The following is a 14,836-nucleotide window of genomic DNA, read 5'->3' on the forward strand; positions in this document are numbered from 1 at the left end:
AGTATTAAATATCTGCAGTTTGGTAAAATCTGAAGTACAAATGAAAAATATGTACCATCTGAGTTACTCAGGGTGGATAGAGAACATATGTTTTAAACAGTTGGATTAAAATTCTAGATGGTGTATAGCGTGAGTTGATCATGTCCTAGTCTGTGGGCATTATTTTTTCTAAGCTGGGAACATAAGGTTATGTATCAACTAAGCAGATATGATCAGTCTGATCTGCTGGGTCTTCTTTTTGAAGACATAATCCTTATTAAAAGCAACACTGTGAAGTTTGAACCTTTTTCTTCCACTTCAGGCACAGATATTTTTCTGCAGCTATTTTTTTTACTGTAAAAATAAGAGTATTATCTTTAGCAAACTCTCTTCTCAGACTTTATTCTAGCAAAGCTCCCATTGACTTCAGTTTCTTTACATAAGTAGAAGCCAAATCAAAAGTTAGCAAAGTATTTCAGGATTATGATCTCTATCTAGAGGGACTTGAAGTAATAAATTTATTTGGTGGTGAAATCCAAGGAGCTCTTAAATATGGCCAGTTCTGTTTAAACCTTTTGCAGAAACCTATATTTTGTTGACAGTCATCACTGACAGGTTTTCTTTTCATGAAACTCCATCCTAGAATTAAACTTAGAAATTAGCAAGGTAATTTTTTTTACTTTATTCTCAAATTTATTTTTAGTCTTCCATGATGGTCAGTCTCATTTGTTGCCTGTAAGCATAGCACATGAGAGAGGGAATGTAAATCTGCCTAATGATCATGAATGGAATAAGAAACTGTTATCCTGGCAAACTTGATGTAAATTTAGGAAGCTTTCAGTAAAGTTTATGATCTCTGCTTACTCCGACAGACTTACTTTGATTGTGCTAAGTACTTGGTGAATTTGGGGAAGCCATCATTTCTTGGTGTTATTAGTTAGTGATTTGTCTTCTTGGTTAAAGCTTGGTTTGGGAGATAGGAAAATGAGGATCACATCTCCAGCTATCATCCAGGGTCATTAAGTGGATGCCAGCCAACTATTTCCAGTGCACAGGTGGTGGTAGCTTTGATTAATTCATGATCTCAAAGTGCTTTGGTCTACTGGCATAAAAAGCAGAATAGAAGTGCAAAGTGTTATTAATGGAATGACTGCTTGACATACTTAATATATGATTTTAAATATCTTTTGAGGCGAGATACATTATGAGTGTGAGTGACTTGATTGAAAGTAGTTATGGTTATTTCTTTAATTGAGAAAAACAGATCCTTACTGAGTGCATCACAATTTCAGCCCTCATGATAACCTCCTGGTTAGGATTATGGGTCGATTTGGTTCATTTTACTAACATATGGTGTAGGAACTGGATGCTGGCAGCATCTTTAGAGTTTAGGGAACAAATGCAGTCATTTTTTGTATTGATGGCTGGGAATTTCTCTTCCTCTCCTAACTAGTGTTATCCAAGCTTTCAGTTGTGATTTCATTTCAAAAAACATCGTGCTGCAAGATGTGCATTTCTCCCTTTTCCAGGTGGAAGAAATTTGTAGTTGTTTAGGAACTCTGTAAAACATAACATTGATTCTGGTTATATTTACACTGGGACAAGTCTTACCCTGGTTTATGTTAATATGAAATTTACCACTCTGTTACCAAAGCCAGGATTTGGCATATAAGAGTCCTTTCCTGTTTAGTGGGGAGCACTTGCTGATTGACCACTTCGTGAAGTCATGGATGTATTACACTATCCAGCTTTTCTCCAGAGCAACACTCAACTACAAGGCTCTTTTTGTGGAATTTCAGTGTTTACACATGATGTGAAAACCAGAAGGATGTGCACACCTAGATTAATGTTTCACTTTGCTGGCAGTGGTTGCAGTTTTACTGAAAGTGTCATAATAGCTGATGTTTTTCTTAAGGATTGTACTCTTGAAGTAAACAGATAATGTCAAGTTCTTTGTTTTTTGTTTATAAAGTAAGTTTCTACTCCTCATGATTGGAGGGAAGATACTGAATTTATGATCAAAGCATAATGCAAAGACTCAGAAATGAAAAAAAAATATAAAGGCTGGTGCTTATTTGATTGTTTAATAATATTTTTAAAACTTTAGAATTTTCAGAGGAAAAATGAGGAAGTTCTGAAAGTCAGGAAGGAAACAGCATGATCTCAGGGTCTGCAGTAGTTCATTTGCATTTTGTTTTCAGCTTGGTCTGAGGAATAGTTTGGTGGTTTGAACACTAGCTTTGAAATCCCTCTGCAAGTTGAATCTGTATCTACAGTATCAGCAGCAGGACTAGGAATAAAATTTACACCTTCACACCTCTATCAAGAACAAATACAGCAGTGAGAATTTATTACATATTTAGCTAGCCATTTAAACAAAGATTACTGAGACTGTTCTGTCTGGTAGTACTTATCTGTCTCTTTATTAGCTGACCAAGAAATACACTGCTTGTCATTCATCTCTGCGATGTTTCTGTGCCTTTCTCTACTTGCTTGGCTAGATTGCCTCTTCTCTCCCTACCTGTAAGTGTTTGGACAGGGAAAGTACTTGCTAAAGCAAGTGTCCAAGGCATTTTTTGATATTCTGCTGGTTTAATTCCTTAAATTAGGATCATTGCTGTTAGTAAATGTTAAGTGCCCATACCCACTAGTCATTAGAATAGATATGGGAATTGCTGGGAGGAATTCTAAGTTCTTTATTGTGTGGGAATCAGACTGCATGATACTGAGGGTCTTCTATGACTCCAAGAGCTGTGAAATAGCTTTCAATACTTTAAATGAATGTTTATGAATAATTTGGCTTTTTTCTCTTTAAATTCCATTGCAAAAATAACAATACCAAAAAAACTGCAGATAAAATACTTTGTTTGCCTAGGGAATTGTTTAGTTTGTTATTTAAATTGTATTACTACCCAGCCCCCAAACAGAATTAGGGTCTGTCTCTAATAAATGTTTGGGTAGAAATTAAGAGATTGTCCCTGCTTTAGATCTACATAATCTACATCAGAGATTCATGCAAATAAGAGGAAACATTGCTATAGGCAAAATATCCAAGAATATTGTGGCGATTATCCTTTTGTACAGATGGGCCAAGCAATTCTGAATTGTACGGAATGTGGTAGGCACAGGACTATTCTGAGGATGAAACAAAGCAGTCTAAATTGTGACTTTTTTTTTTTTGGAAGGCTAAAAATTTTAAAGAAACTATGTTGAGAATTGACTTACAGAGAGAATACTTTTGATTTTCAGCTTCTTTCCACAAAAAAATTCTTTCAGTTTTCAGTATTTGGCTTTCAAAAAATCCATTCAGCTGCAAATTAAATTTTTATTGATGTTTTCACAAATACATTTTTTTTTTTTAATCATCCTTTGTTGGGGAAAAGTTGGAACCTAGTAATAGTGGCCTATAGGACATCAGTTTTTGTGACTGTCATGGCTTGAAAACTTGCTGAAAGGAACCTAAAATTGTATGACTTCCTAAAGGCAAATGCCAAACCACTCCCATATGCTTTTGGAATATGTTGGGATTCTTAGCAGGGTATTCTCTATGGAGTGTAATTCAAAACAACATTGCCCGCAAGAGATTTCAGATAGAGAGTATCTCCAGAACTTTAAGTCAGTTCCTAACTGTGTTTTATTGATGGGAGGGAGAAGTAGTGTTTTTCTTTGTCTTACCTTGGTTTTTCTGTTTCCTAAACAGAATGATTACTTGCAGAAGAAGATAAAAATATATATCCATTGCTTTTCCCTGCCTTGCTTCCACTTGCAGAAATTCTCCTTCCTCTAGTGAGTAAATCAGGGCAGGTGCCAGGAGTGCTGCTTCCCTACCCAGCAGCATAAGGAAACTGGCTGTGCTGAGAAAGTTTTCCCAGCTCTGTATTTATTAGCCTTGTGAGGAGAAGCAGGAGCATTGAAAGCTTTTTGGAAATTTAAAGGGGAAAAAAAAAAAGAAAAAAAAGCATTAGCTGGCATTTTATGTTAGGGATTTTATACAATGCTGACAAAAAAACAAATTCTGAAGACTGTTTTCATCCATTAAATCCTTGGAGTGCCTTGAAAGCTTGAAACCTCTTTTGCTGGACCACTTCAGAGCAGCTAGAAAGCTATTGTATGTGAAATTTGTACTGTTTTGTTCCTGACAGTCAGGTGGGTTTTCCTGGACCCTGAATAATAAATTTAAAGTTATAGATAAAATTGTGAGTCTGTCCTCTAGACACAATGCAGTTTAAGGTGGGGGCAGGGTTATATGTTAGCAGGTCTTAAATGGAAATCTTTGTACTGCCACAGAAAGCCAAAGTACACTGAAATATTTAAATCAATCTCCAAGTGAAAATAAAATAAAGGAAATGGTGCAACTTGGCAAATAGATCTTGACCTCATGCTATTTTTACAAGTCAGACAGATGTGCAGTCACCAATAAGCTGGTACCCAGGACGAGCTATCAAATCAGAAATCTGTGGAGTCACTCTTCAAATCCCAGCACTAATCGCAATGATAAAGAGCTACCTTTCGATTAATCCTGTCCTGGACTTTAGACGAAAGATACTGCAGTTTAATTACTGAGTGAAATCCACTTTGTCTGATCTGCCAGTCTGCACTGTAATGTCATAATATAATCAGCTTCACCCCTGTCTGAAGCTCTAGGGCTGTGAAGTCCAAGAACTTGTTTGATTGGAAGAAATAAAACGATGTTCAAACAACCACCAGCCACAGGGCTGTAATTACCAAAATCTTGTTTGCATCTGTCTGTCATTTTCACCATTGGTTTTTTATGACACGAAGAAGCAAGGAGAGATCATGGTGAATAAGAACAGCAACCTGACAGGTGACAAATCAAGACGTGGGATGGTTTTCTTTTAGAAAATAATCGTTGTACAATATTCAGGCTAATTAAACTGGGTCTCTTTCTTACATATTTCCCATCAGCTTCAGTGACACACGCTGGTTCAAGCAAAGCCAGCCATGGTACTGTCATTTCATAATTAAAACCTATAACTGATCTCAGAGTGCCTCCACCAGAGGTTCCAGCGCAGGGATGAAGTCGTGTGAGTGTGAGAAATCGTATTTCTACTCATGTGAGTGAGCCAGCAGGTCTGTCACAGTGGGATATGTTTCCTCCCACCCCTCTTAGTAGATTTACCCATTATTTGGAGGGAGTGTACCCTCAGACAAAGAAAAAGGCCATGGCTTGCTGTAACACATTATTTAGCATGCTTTGCACAGGTGCATGCCTCACCCCCCACAGCTGTGGCAGTTCATTGCACCAGCTCACACTGAAGCAGTGGGAGAATTTAGGATGCTCCTGATCTTTTGATGTCAGGCCTTCTTCCCCTCCACCTCCTTTATTAAGAGTGCAACCAGGGAACATTGATAGAATTTCTTTTTAATGTACCATGGAGAATATTGTTCTGGAAAAGCTCATTCTCATTACCTTTTCCTGGCTCATTTCACAGAGTTGACTGAACAGCAGTGACTTCCTCTCACCTCTGACCTTGGCAGAGCTGGATCGTTACCAAGAGGTGAAGAGATCCAAAGTTTTGAATTCATGTTTTGTTTAGTTATTTCTCTGGCCATGCTAGGCAGGTTGTGGTTGTGGTGTGGAAAGAATAGCTGACAGAGCTTTCAAAAATGGTTTGTTCTCAAGTTATTGCTAGACATAGATGCTAATGGCCAGAAAAGGAAGCACACCTTTCATCTGGCTCCATCTTTTAGAGAGGGCACTCCTAACCTGTGGTTGGGTTACGTGCGGTTGGATTTTCTGACATCTTTTCATTGCTTAGGTTTTCTTCCTCCAACCACCTCAAAATCTTCATTTATCTCAGATTATTTTCTTATAATTTAGTTTTTTCTGTTCTTCCCTTTGCATCTTCTTTGTCTTTTGGCCATTTCCACACAGATCTTCCTCTTTTCTTCTTACATGATACAGTCACTCAGCTCCTTACCATCTCAGTTGCACCTTGGACTCTCTATTCCACTCTTCTAGAATGGAGTTCTTACACTGTCACTTTCTCCCAGCTCTTCTGCCCTAAAAGCACTCCCACTTTCCATTTGTTTTTATAGAATGAGCTGGTAGATCACTGTGAATTGAAACTAGAGCTTGACATTAATCCCTGTGCTGCTTCCTCATCACAGAATGGGCTCATTCAACACCTATAAGTGAAGGGGCCAAGCACAGGGTGAGATGAATGCTCTCTGGGTGTCCTGGAGCTGTAGCCTATGGGCAGATTTCTGTGCACAGACCAGTTCTCTGTACTGCAAAATTAGAGCAATGTCTTGGGGCAGAGACTGGGGGTGAGGATGGATATCAGACAGCAGTTGTTAGCAGTATGTGTCTGTGCCTTAAACTTGCAGTACATTTACTTTCTTCCTCTTCCTTTTGTAGCCTGTGGCTGACAGCAATGCCTGGCATTGCCTGTCAGCAGGGATGGCATGCAGGGTGTTTTGCAATGGAAATCTGGCTTTAAACCTAACTGGGTTTGTCACTACTGTTTTAACTTCTGAATGGTATTTAAACATTAGAGTCTGCAGATTCTGTTCCAGCAGGATCTATCCAGAGGAGGCTGTCTAGAGAATCTCCTCTGAAGCAGCTCTGACCAGCAGCAATGGCCCTAACACTTTATTTGCGTACTTTCATCCTCCATCTAATCCTTTCCTTTAGAAACAGAAATGTCAGAAGGAAGATGTGCACAGCGTCTTTTAAATCCCAAGAGTATTTTTCAGCATGAAGAAGTCCATCTAGTTACATGGTCTTGCAACAACCACTGGTGTCTTGCTTCCCAGGGAAAAAGTATCAGGGAAACCTGAACAATAGTTGTATGGCCAGTTGCTACAGGCATTCTTTATTTTCCAAATGCAAGGATAAAGGAGGGCATAAGGCAGCATATAACGGTACCTAAGAAGAAAAGAAGAAATTAGTCTATATTGATCAAAATAAATCGTGTTAGTTTCTAAGAGGAAAAAGTTACATGCAGGTGGAGTACAAGTTCAGTGTGGGAATGCCTTGTTACAATACACAGTGATGTGAAATCCCCATCTTTCTAAAGACCTCAGTTCATACTCAGGTGTTTGGTGTGCTTACAGACACAAAGATGGGGTGTCCTTAATGTAATGGCTCTCACCAGCTTTGATGTGGGGAGTTTTGAGTTCATGATGCTCTACTGCAGCCCAGCTACACCTTTGGGGCTTTCTGCATAGGTGTGGCGTGGGTTCTGGGGTAGCTTTATACTACTACCACATTCTTTGGACTGATACAGGAACTTATCAGAAGACCCAACTCAAAATGTTCATAGCTGTATAGGTACCTTACCTTACCCTTACCCTTTTAGTCCCTTACCTGCTCTGGAAAAGTGAATTTCTCTACTCTTCTCTTCATCATTCAGTGATATTTGTAGGTTCGTTGTCTTAGATACCACGGCATCGTCTGCAAAACTATGGTGCTGTTAGTCATAGTACTATGTGAATTAATGACTTCTGCTGTGCAAAATCAAAGCAGCAATGATGCATAGTTACAGAACATAGTACAGCTAGGCTAAGGAGACTAGGGGACAAAGAGGAACAGCAGGCAGAGGAGTGAGCTGATGAATGGAGAAGAAAAGCAGAAGACTCAAATCCCATCCTTCATCACCCATGATGCTGTCTGTTCATATTTACTCCTTGGCCCTCATACTGCTTGCTCACGCATAGTTTTGTGCCAATGCTCATATTAGCCCCACAGTTTAGGCTGAGCTCCACATGCACATGGCTCACAATGACACTTTCACAAGTACTTTGAAGTGTTATCAGCACATTCCTAGATCCCACATGGCACAACCAAAACCTGTTGGAAGTAGAGTAAGACTTGTACATACTGGAAGCAGTTCCATTCAGGTGCATGAATCAAATTCAACTCATGGAGAATCAGGAGCGAGAGTGAATCTCAAGTCTGTTCCTCAGATGTGTGCAAAGTACTGGGAAGTAACTATTTTCGTAATTTAAAATTATAGAATCAGAGAATCACTAAGGTTGGAAGACACTGCCAAGATAATGTCCAACCACTGACTGACCACCACGTCAACTAGACCATAGCACTAAGTACCACATTCAGTCATTTCTTGAACATTTCCGGGGATGGTGACTCCACAACTTACTTGAGCAGCCTGTTGCAATGCTTAGCCACCCTTTAAGCGAAGAAATTCTTCCTGATGTCCAATCTGAACCTGCCATGGCACAAGCTTGAGGCCATTTCCTCTTGTGTCACTTCTTGCATGGCAGAGGAGGGTGCCCACCACCTTGCTACAACCTCCTTTCAGGTGGTTATAGAGAGCATGAAAGTGTTTCCTGAGCCACCTTTGCTCCAGGAAAATTGCATCATGGTGCTGATGGGAAAACTTCATCATATCTTCATTTCATCACCCTCTTTTCTATTTAGCAGAAAGACTTTGATGAAGAGAGCTTTCTGGTCACTTTTGGTCTGAAGGTACTTCACCAGGTTATTTTTTTTTTTTCATACTGTTTGAGAATTTGAGACCTCATGTTTCTGTCCCAGTAATGAAAATTCTTATCCACTGGTCAGCCTTAATTAAACTTACCCTCTCCCTAGCAGCAAGCCTGATGGCAGCTCACTCTTCTCTTTGTCTAAGCATGTCACTTCATGCACCAGAGAGAGGGGTGCTGAGAATCCCAAGGAAGGAGGGGAGCCAGGTCTTCTGCTCAGCATAGAGAAGGTAAAGCATACCCCAGAACTGCACAGAGTGACTCCTCATCCATTTACTAATGAGCACCTTGCTGACATCAGCCAGCCGTGCATGTCCATCAGCCTGGTCACCCTGGCACTCATCAGAAGGCAGGGCTATGTTTGTATATTGCATGTGGGTCATGCTTACCCCACTTTGTAAATGGAAGTTCAAATGAAGCCCTCACCATTCTGCAAGAGTCAGAGGAGAGTTAATATTTTTGGTCTCCAGTCCTGCCAGTGCTGTTAACAATGTTTTAAGGGCAGAAGGCTACTGCTGATTGTGATGTAACTTGAATGATTTCATCGCTTCACTCCTCTCACCCTACTGGGACATTCATCAACTCTTCCTGGTCACTGTTGACCTGGGATGCCAGAAATCTGGCAATCTCAAATCACAGCTTAGCCAACCTGGAGTTGATTTATCCACTCTTGTCCATTTCTGTAAATATTGGGTTTTTTTTTCTATACATGGCTGTATGCAGAATAATCTCATGCTTAGAATTGTGTGGAGAGTTCTGATTTTGTTGTGTTTTAGAATTGTTTCTTTTCCAACACAGTTAAACTATATCATGTCAAGGGTGAGGAGACACTTCATATTAACATCTTGTTGCCAATCCCCCAATTTTTCTCTAAGCCCACTTGTCTCGTAAATCATAAAATACCCTCTTTGGAATAGTTATCAGTTGTAGACTCCTTCTCTCCTTCAGCATAAAGAGCAGTTGAGAAACCAGGGACAGCTTACTTGACTATTAGAGCTTCTGTTGAATTCATCCACAGGTCTAAAGAGATCAAAATTGTTTCAATTGACCCTATCTGTTGCCAGTCTGAAGAGAAATCCCCTAAGCTTTCTCCTTCCTTGTCATGTATGGTCTCCCTTTCTCAGTTCACATCCAAGGTCCCCATTTTCATTTTTCTTAGGGATAGCAGGAGCTCTAGCAATATCTATCTTTATAATGTCTTCAATGAGAGAGTAAGAGACTGAGCAGGAGGGTGTGGGGAGAAGGGTAAAATACACTGGGTGAGTATCTGACCCTGGACTACCTTCTACTGTCTCTGAGAACCGCAACCTTATCAAGAAGCACATTTGTGGCTTCTGTGGCAAAGGATGACAACAAAAGCAACTTTGTCCACCACAATGACTATTCAGAATTGAGGCCTGGATTTTAAAAGAAATGCATTTGGAGCATAGATGTGGAAAGGACGAGAAGCACAAGTGTTGCTTATTGGGGACCCTGCAGACAGAAAATTATTGTGTTTCTAACGCTATTGATTTTTTGCAGCAGCTGATATTTCAATCTGAGTGCAGCATGTCTGAGAGTCTACGCACACTGTCAAGAAGAAATATGATAGTGTCTTAAAAGATTAATAATATCACTGGTCCTCAGGAGGCCTGTCTTAATTCACTGGCCTGTTCCTTGGCATGTACTGTAATTTATCTAGTCTGATTTGAATAGCAAATGGCAATCGGCTGCCATTAGGGAAATAGGCATCAGTCTTATTGATCCAGGATGGGTTGGATTTTATTTAAGGAGAGCTGCAAAATGTTATTAACTTCCGGATGAGAGGCTGAAGGTGGAAAATTTTTTGCAGTGTTCCAGGGTGGGGTGAATTACTCTGAATCCTAAAAATCCTGAAATAGATAGTGGGAGGGGGGTGGTCAACTGCTACCACTTTGTTTTCAAAGACACCAGTTATTTCCAGCACAACTGTTCTCTTTCCTGGGCTCTCTGTCTGTCCGTGTCAATGACTTAGTTGTCTTTGTTGGAGGAAAGGGTACTAACATTTGGGGAGAAGGAAAAGGGATAGATGATCTTCCTGTTGGTTCAGATAAAGCTGGAATTGACTCTTCACTGTGACACATGAATTGTGGGTTTTACAGACCCTTCACTATGTTTCACAAGAGCTCTGCAGTTTAACCTCCTCATGGGGAATATGTAATCCTAGCTGATGTTCTGCTTTACATGCGTTTGGAATGGCCACGAGTGCTTCCTGAGGGGAGCAGCTGATGTGGCTGGAAGGGAGGTGATACTGCATTGGCTGTCAAGATCCTGTCCTGGATCCCCTTTCTTACCAGTTCCTGCCAGCAGTCACCATGAAGAATAAAAAGAGGTTTTGGAATAATATTTAGGTGCTCCAAATCCAGCTTTATTTTTCAGTGGACAGTGTTGTTAAGTGTCATGCTGACCTACGGATGTGAAGAAGTCTGGTACAGTTTCAGTCTCAACACTAACACAGAAACGAATTCCTATGGCAGTATTGGGAGTGTGAAAACTAAAACCTTTTTAATAAAGCTAATCATAAAGAAGTAAAATTGCAGCAAATACCTGGGGAAATTTCCAGTCTCATGGTGTGCCACTGTGGAATAACCTCCCCAGGGAAGAGGTGGGAGCCCAGTTATTTGGTACTCTCTAAAGTTAGACTAGATAGAGCATCAGGAAATATAGTGTAAGGAATACCCCAGCTCAGGTGGGAGGATGGACTAAATGATTAAATACCACAGGTCTCTCCAGCTTTAATCGCTGTAACTCTTTGAAACATCAGACTCTCCCAGCAGGAATCACTAAAAAGAAAGATCCAGGAGTGCTGTCTATTAAAAGCTTAGAGCTACTTCCTCTTCATCAGGAGACACTGTAAGGAGCAGGGGAGGAGTGTTGTACGTAGGGGGAGTTCAAAGCTCCCTTCCAGTCCCACTCTCTCTGGGAAGCCTGCTCCTCGGGGAGCAGTGTGGGAATGGTGGCTCTGGGGAGCTCCCAGGCTGTCCTGCACCAGGACACCGGGAGGACTGGGCTGGGGTTGCACTTTTAGGAGGTGGGAAGCATGCAGTGGAGAAAGGCATGGGGAAGGGAGGTGCCTCTGGTCAGTGTTGGCTTTTTACCTGTGAGAAGATTCTTGAGGCTCACAAGAAGATCTTACCGACATCTTTTCCAACAATACTCACAATAAAGAGGAAGAAGTGCGGCAACATTTCAGAGAAGTAGCTTCTTGTTTCTTGCATTCATTTTGTACCTAAAACATGGGGATAGAAAGCAAAGCTCTACAGGAAATGGCCATGCACAAAAGCAATAAAATAAACTGAAACTGACTTTGGGGCTTTTTTGAGCAGTGGTAATTGCTATACATTGTGATGTTTGCATAAGAAATTAGTTAATGTGTAAGAGAATGACATGTGATATATTTTATTTGCCTGATGACTGTAGTCTCTGAGTGAATGACTTATTAAGGTTAATAAAAAAAATTTGCTTGTGACTTGTAATAATTCGATTGCTAGAATTTAACGTTCCCTTATGCACAGTTGCCTAAAGGGGGGAAACTAAATTATACATACGTTCTAATGACCGACTGGCTATGCTTTTATTTATTTCTTAATAGCGGTTTGAGAACAAACAATGTGTTCTAAATTGTTGGTCTGTCTGTCTTTCTGCCTGCCTGGGCAGGAACGTTATGGCTTTCTTAATTCTCCTGTGTGATTTATCATCCCCAATTCATTGTTTTGCATAACTCTGCTCAAAATGAAGAAATGTCATTATTTTGCAGTGAAAAAGTTGTCATTTGCATAATGCCTGCCATTAATTATTGTGAGACTAATGCAGTTGTTGATATTTTTAGGGCACAGTGGTACATCCTGCACCTTGTATAATGTCATTCTGAAAACATGGGTAGTTAATAGGTGCCACAACACTGCACAAATGCAAGAAAGGAGGAGAAGAGGAAGGGCACATAATGGAACAGACTATGATCTTTATTTAGATTTTTCTTTTCCTGAAATACATGTTGAGAGATGACTATAAACAGAAGCAAAGTCTAGGAAGCTGTGGCACCCGAGAGAATGAGGAAATGAAGAATCAGAAATGTTCCTTTCTACATGTTAGTCAAGGTGGACCTAAATGAAACTTTCTCATGCTGATGTTCCCTGGAATTTGAGAAAACTCATGGCAGTAGTTAGTGACTGTTATCCCATAACTGGCAGTTCTTCCTCTCAAAAAAGTAATTTGTTATTTGTTTTAGTGGCTTATTTATTTGTACAATTGAGTTATTTTGTGATTCTTTTTCAAACATGTAAAGAGAAAAGGGCAGCTTTCATGCTGGTCCCATGAAGGTTGGCACCTTCTGCCCCGTGGTAGTGGGGCAGTTTCTGAGCCTGTGGTTGTGATTGTATGCTAATGGGAAGAAATTTCTTCAGAAGACCATTAAACATCAACAGAACCTAAGGCTTTTGGTATCTGTACTAGAAAATAAGAAGCTCTACGTCCCTTTGCCATTCCATAGATCTACTATGTCCTTTCTCTGATTGCTGATGTATCTTAAAATGCCGGAAGGAGAAAACATGGTCATTTACTCCTCAGATCCTGAGATTCACTGCCTCCAGAGGGATGTTGTTTTGTCTCCTGTTTTCTGCCATTAGAATTAAAACAACAACAAAGAAAATTAAACCACAAAAGTTCAAATAATGCTAAGAGTCTAACTGAAACCCGCAAAGGGCAGGAAATTCATCTCCAAACATTGCCAGGCTGTCCTCAGCTCACCCTATTGTCACAGAGAACTGAAAGTTGTTCCTACAGTGTGTCATCTTACAGACCACAAATGCTGCAATATGTAGGCATAATAGGAAACACAATAGAGGAACAGACACTGAGCTTTATTCTCAGTTTCTTGGATATGGTAGGTGTGAGACAGACCCTTAAGGTAGCAGAACATAAGGCTATTTTTTAATGTGTTTTCATGCACTTATAACACGAGTGCAGTATATAAAGAGTGTTTCATAAAGTTGTCATTCCTAGTTACAAACTATACCACAACTATAAATTGCAATTTTTAACATTACAGAAACAGTCCGTGTGTCAGGGGTTGATTTCTTACATCCATACCACTGCCCCTGCTTGAGACTTTTTAGAAAGGTATAATTTTAAATACCTCATGCTGGCAAGAATCTTAGAGAATGCAAATCATACAGAGAAATCTCTGCATAAGATTGTAACAACAGAATGTCATAACTTTGCTCTTCATTGTGCCAATGATCTGAATGCCTCCAAGGGCTTTGCAAATCTTGCAGCAATGTATCCTTTGGGACACTTTTCCTAATTCACAGGATTAGAGAGATGGTGTGGTAGGAAGGAGGTCCCTGTCCATGGTATCCCACCCCCACTGGAGAGGTTTGTGCTACAGATGAGCTGCAGATGTGATGGAAGAACAAGAATTCCCAGAGTGCTCTTTCTGTAAGATGAGTTCAGGAGATGCTCAGCACACCTTAGAATGAACAGATCTAAATTTCCTTCTGGACTTTGATACAGGCTCCCTGCATGGCCACACAAAAACTCACTTTGTTTCTCTCATAATTTTCATCAATGAGGAATTAAAATTATTCCAGACATCTGAGGGCACATTAGGAGGATTAATTCAACAAGATTGTTGAGATATTCAGATGCTATATTGATGAGTACCATAGAAAATCCAGAAACAAAACCCCATCTTATTTCATGCAAGACTTGGATGCCACGCAGTAAACAAAGCTTGGGGCCACACACTGAACAGAGAGGATAAAAAGAAAAGTATTTGAATTAGTCTCATTTCCTGGATGCTATCCATTATACAGAACACAAAATATACAATCATAACATGGAAGATTGTATTGTAACACTACAGCTGTTGTGACAGACTTCATTTTGATATTTTCATACTTTTGCGTGCTTTGCTCTGTGACCTGAATGTTTTTGCTTGGTTTTAAAAGGCATTTTTGAGCCTAACATGCACAATAGACTAAGTGCAACTCCCACAGAAATCACTCTGTAGTGTGAATGCTGAACAGCCATTAGAACCAAAGGGGGTATCATCACTGGTAATTTCATAAATTTGGTGGTTTTCATCTCAGAAATGAATATCACCTATTGGAATCTCATCCCGTTAGGAAAACGTGTTGTATCTCTATTTCACAAGTCTCCCAAAAGAATATCTTGTTCTTCAAGTATTTCTCTGTTTCACTCTTAACATTTTGTCCTTAGCATGCACTTTAACTATGGTTGTACCTGGGGAAGATATTAATCAACATCCAGTATGTTGACAGTGCAATAGTAAATCATCAGCTGCAGCCATAATCCGTGTGCTCCATAAATTCATTTTGAAGCCGGAATCTCTGTGATCTATGTGTGA

General features: G+C 40.0%; 1 protein-coding gene across 8 annotated transcripts in view; it reads left to right on the forward strand.

Moving 5' to 3' along the window:
• Nucleotides 1-14,836, forward strand: part of ZBTB20 (zinc finger and BTB domain containing 20) — a 460,332-nt gene that overhangs the window by 191,432 nt on the left and 254,064 nt on the right. The window lies entirely within an intron of this gene.

This window comes from Pseudopodoces humilis, chromosome 2 (genome assembly GCF_049639895.1).
Source record: "Pseudopodoces humilis isolate 2021_Gansu_Grassland_sample_001 chromosome 2, ASM4963989v1, whole genome shotgun sequence".
NCBI lineage: Eukaryota > Metazoa > Chordata > Aves > Passeriformes > Paridae > Pseudopodoces > Pseudopodoces humilis.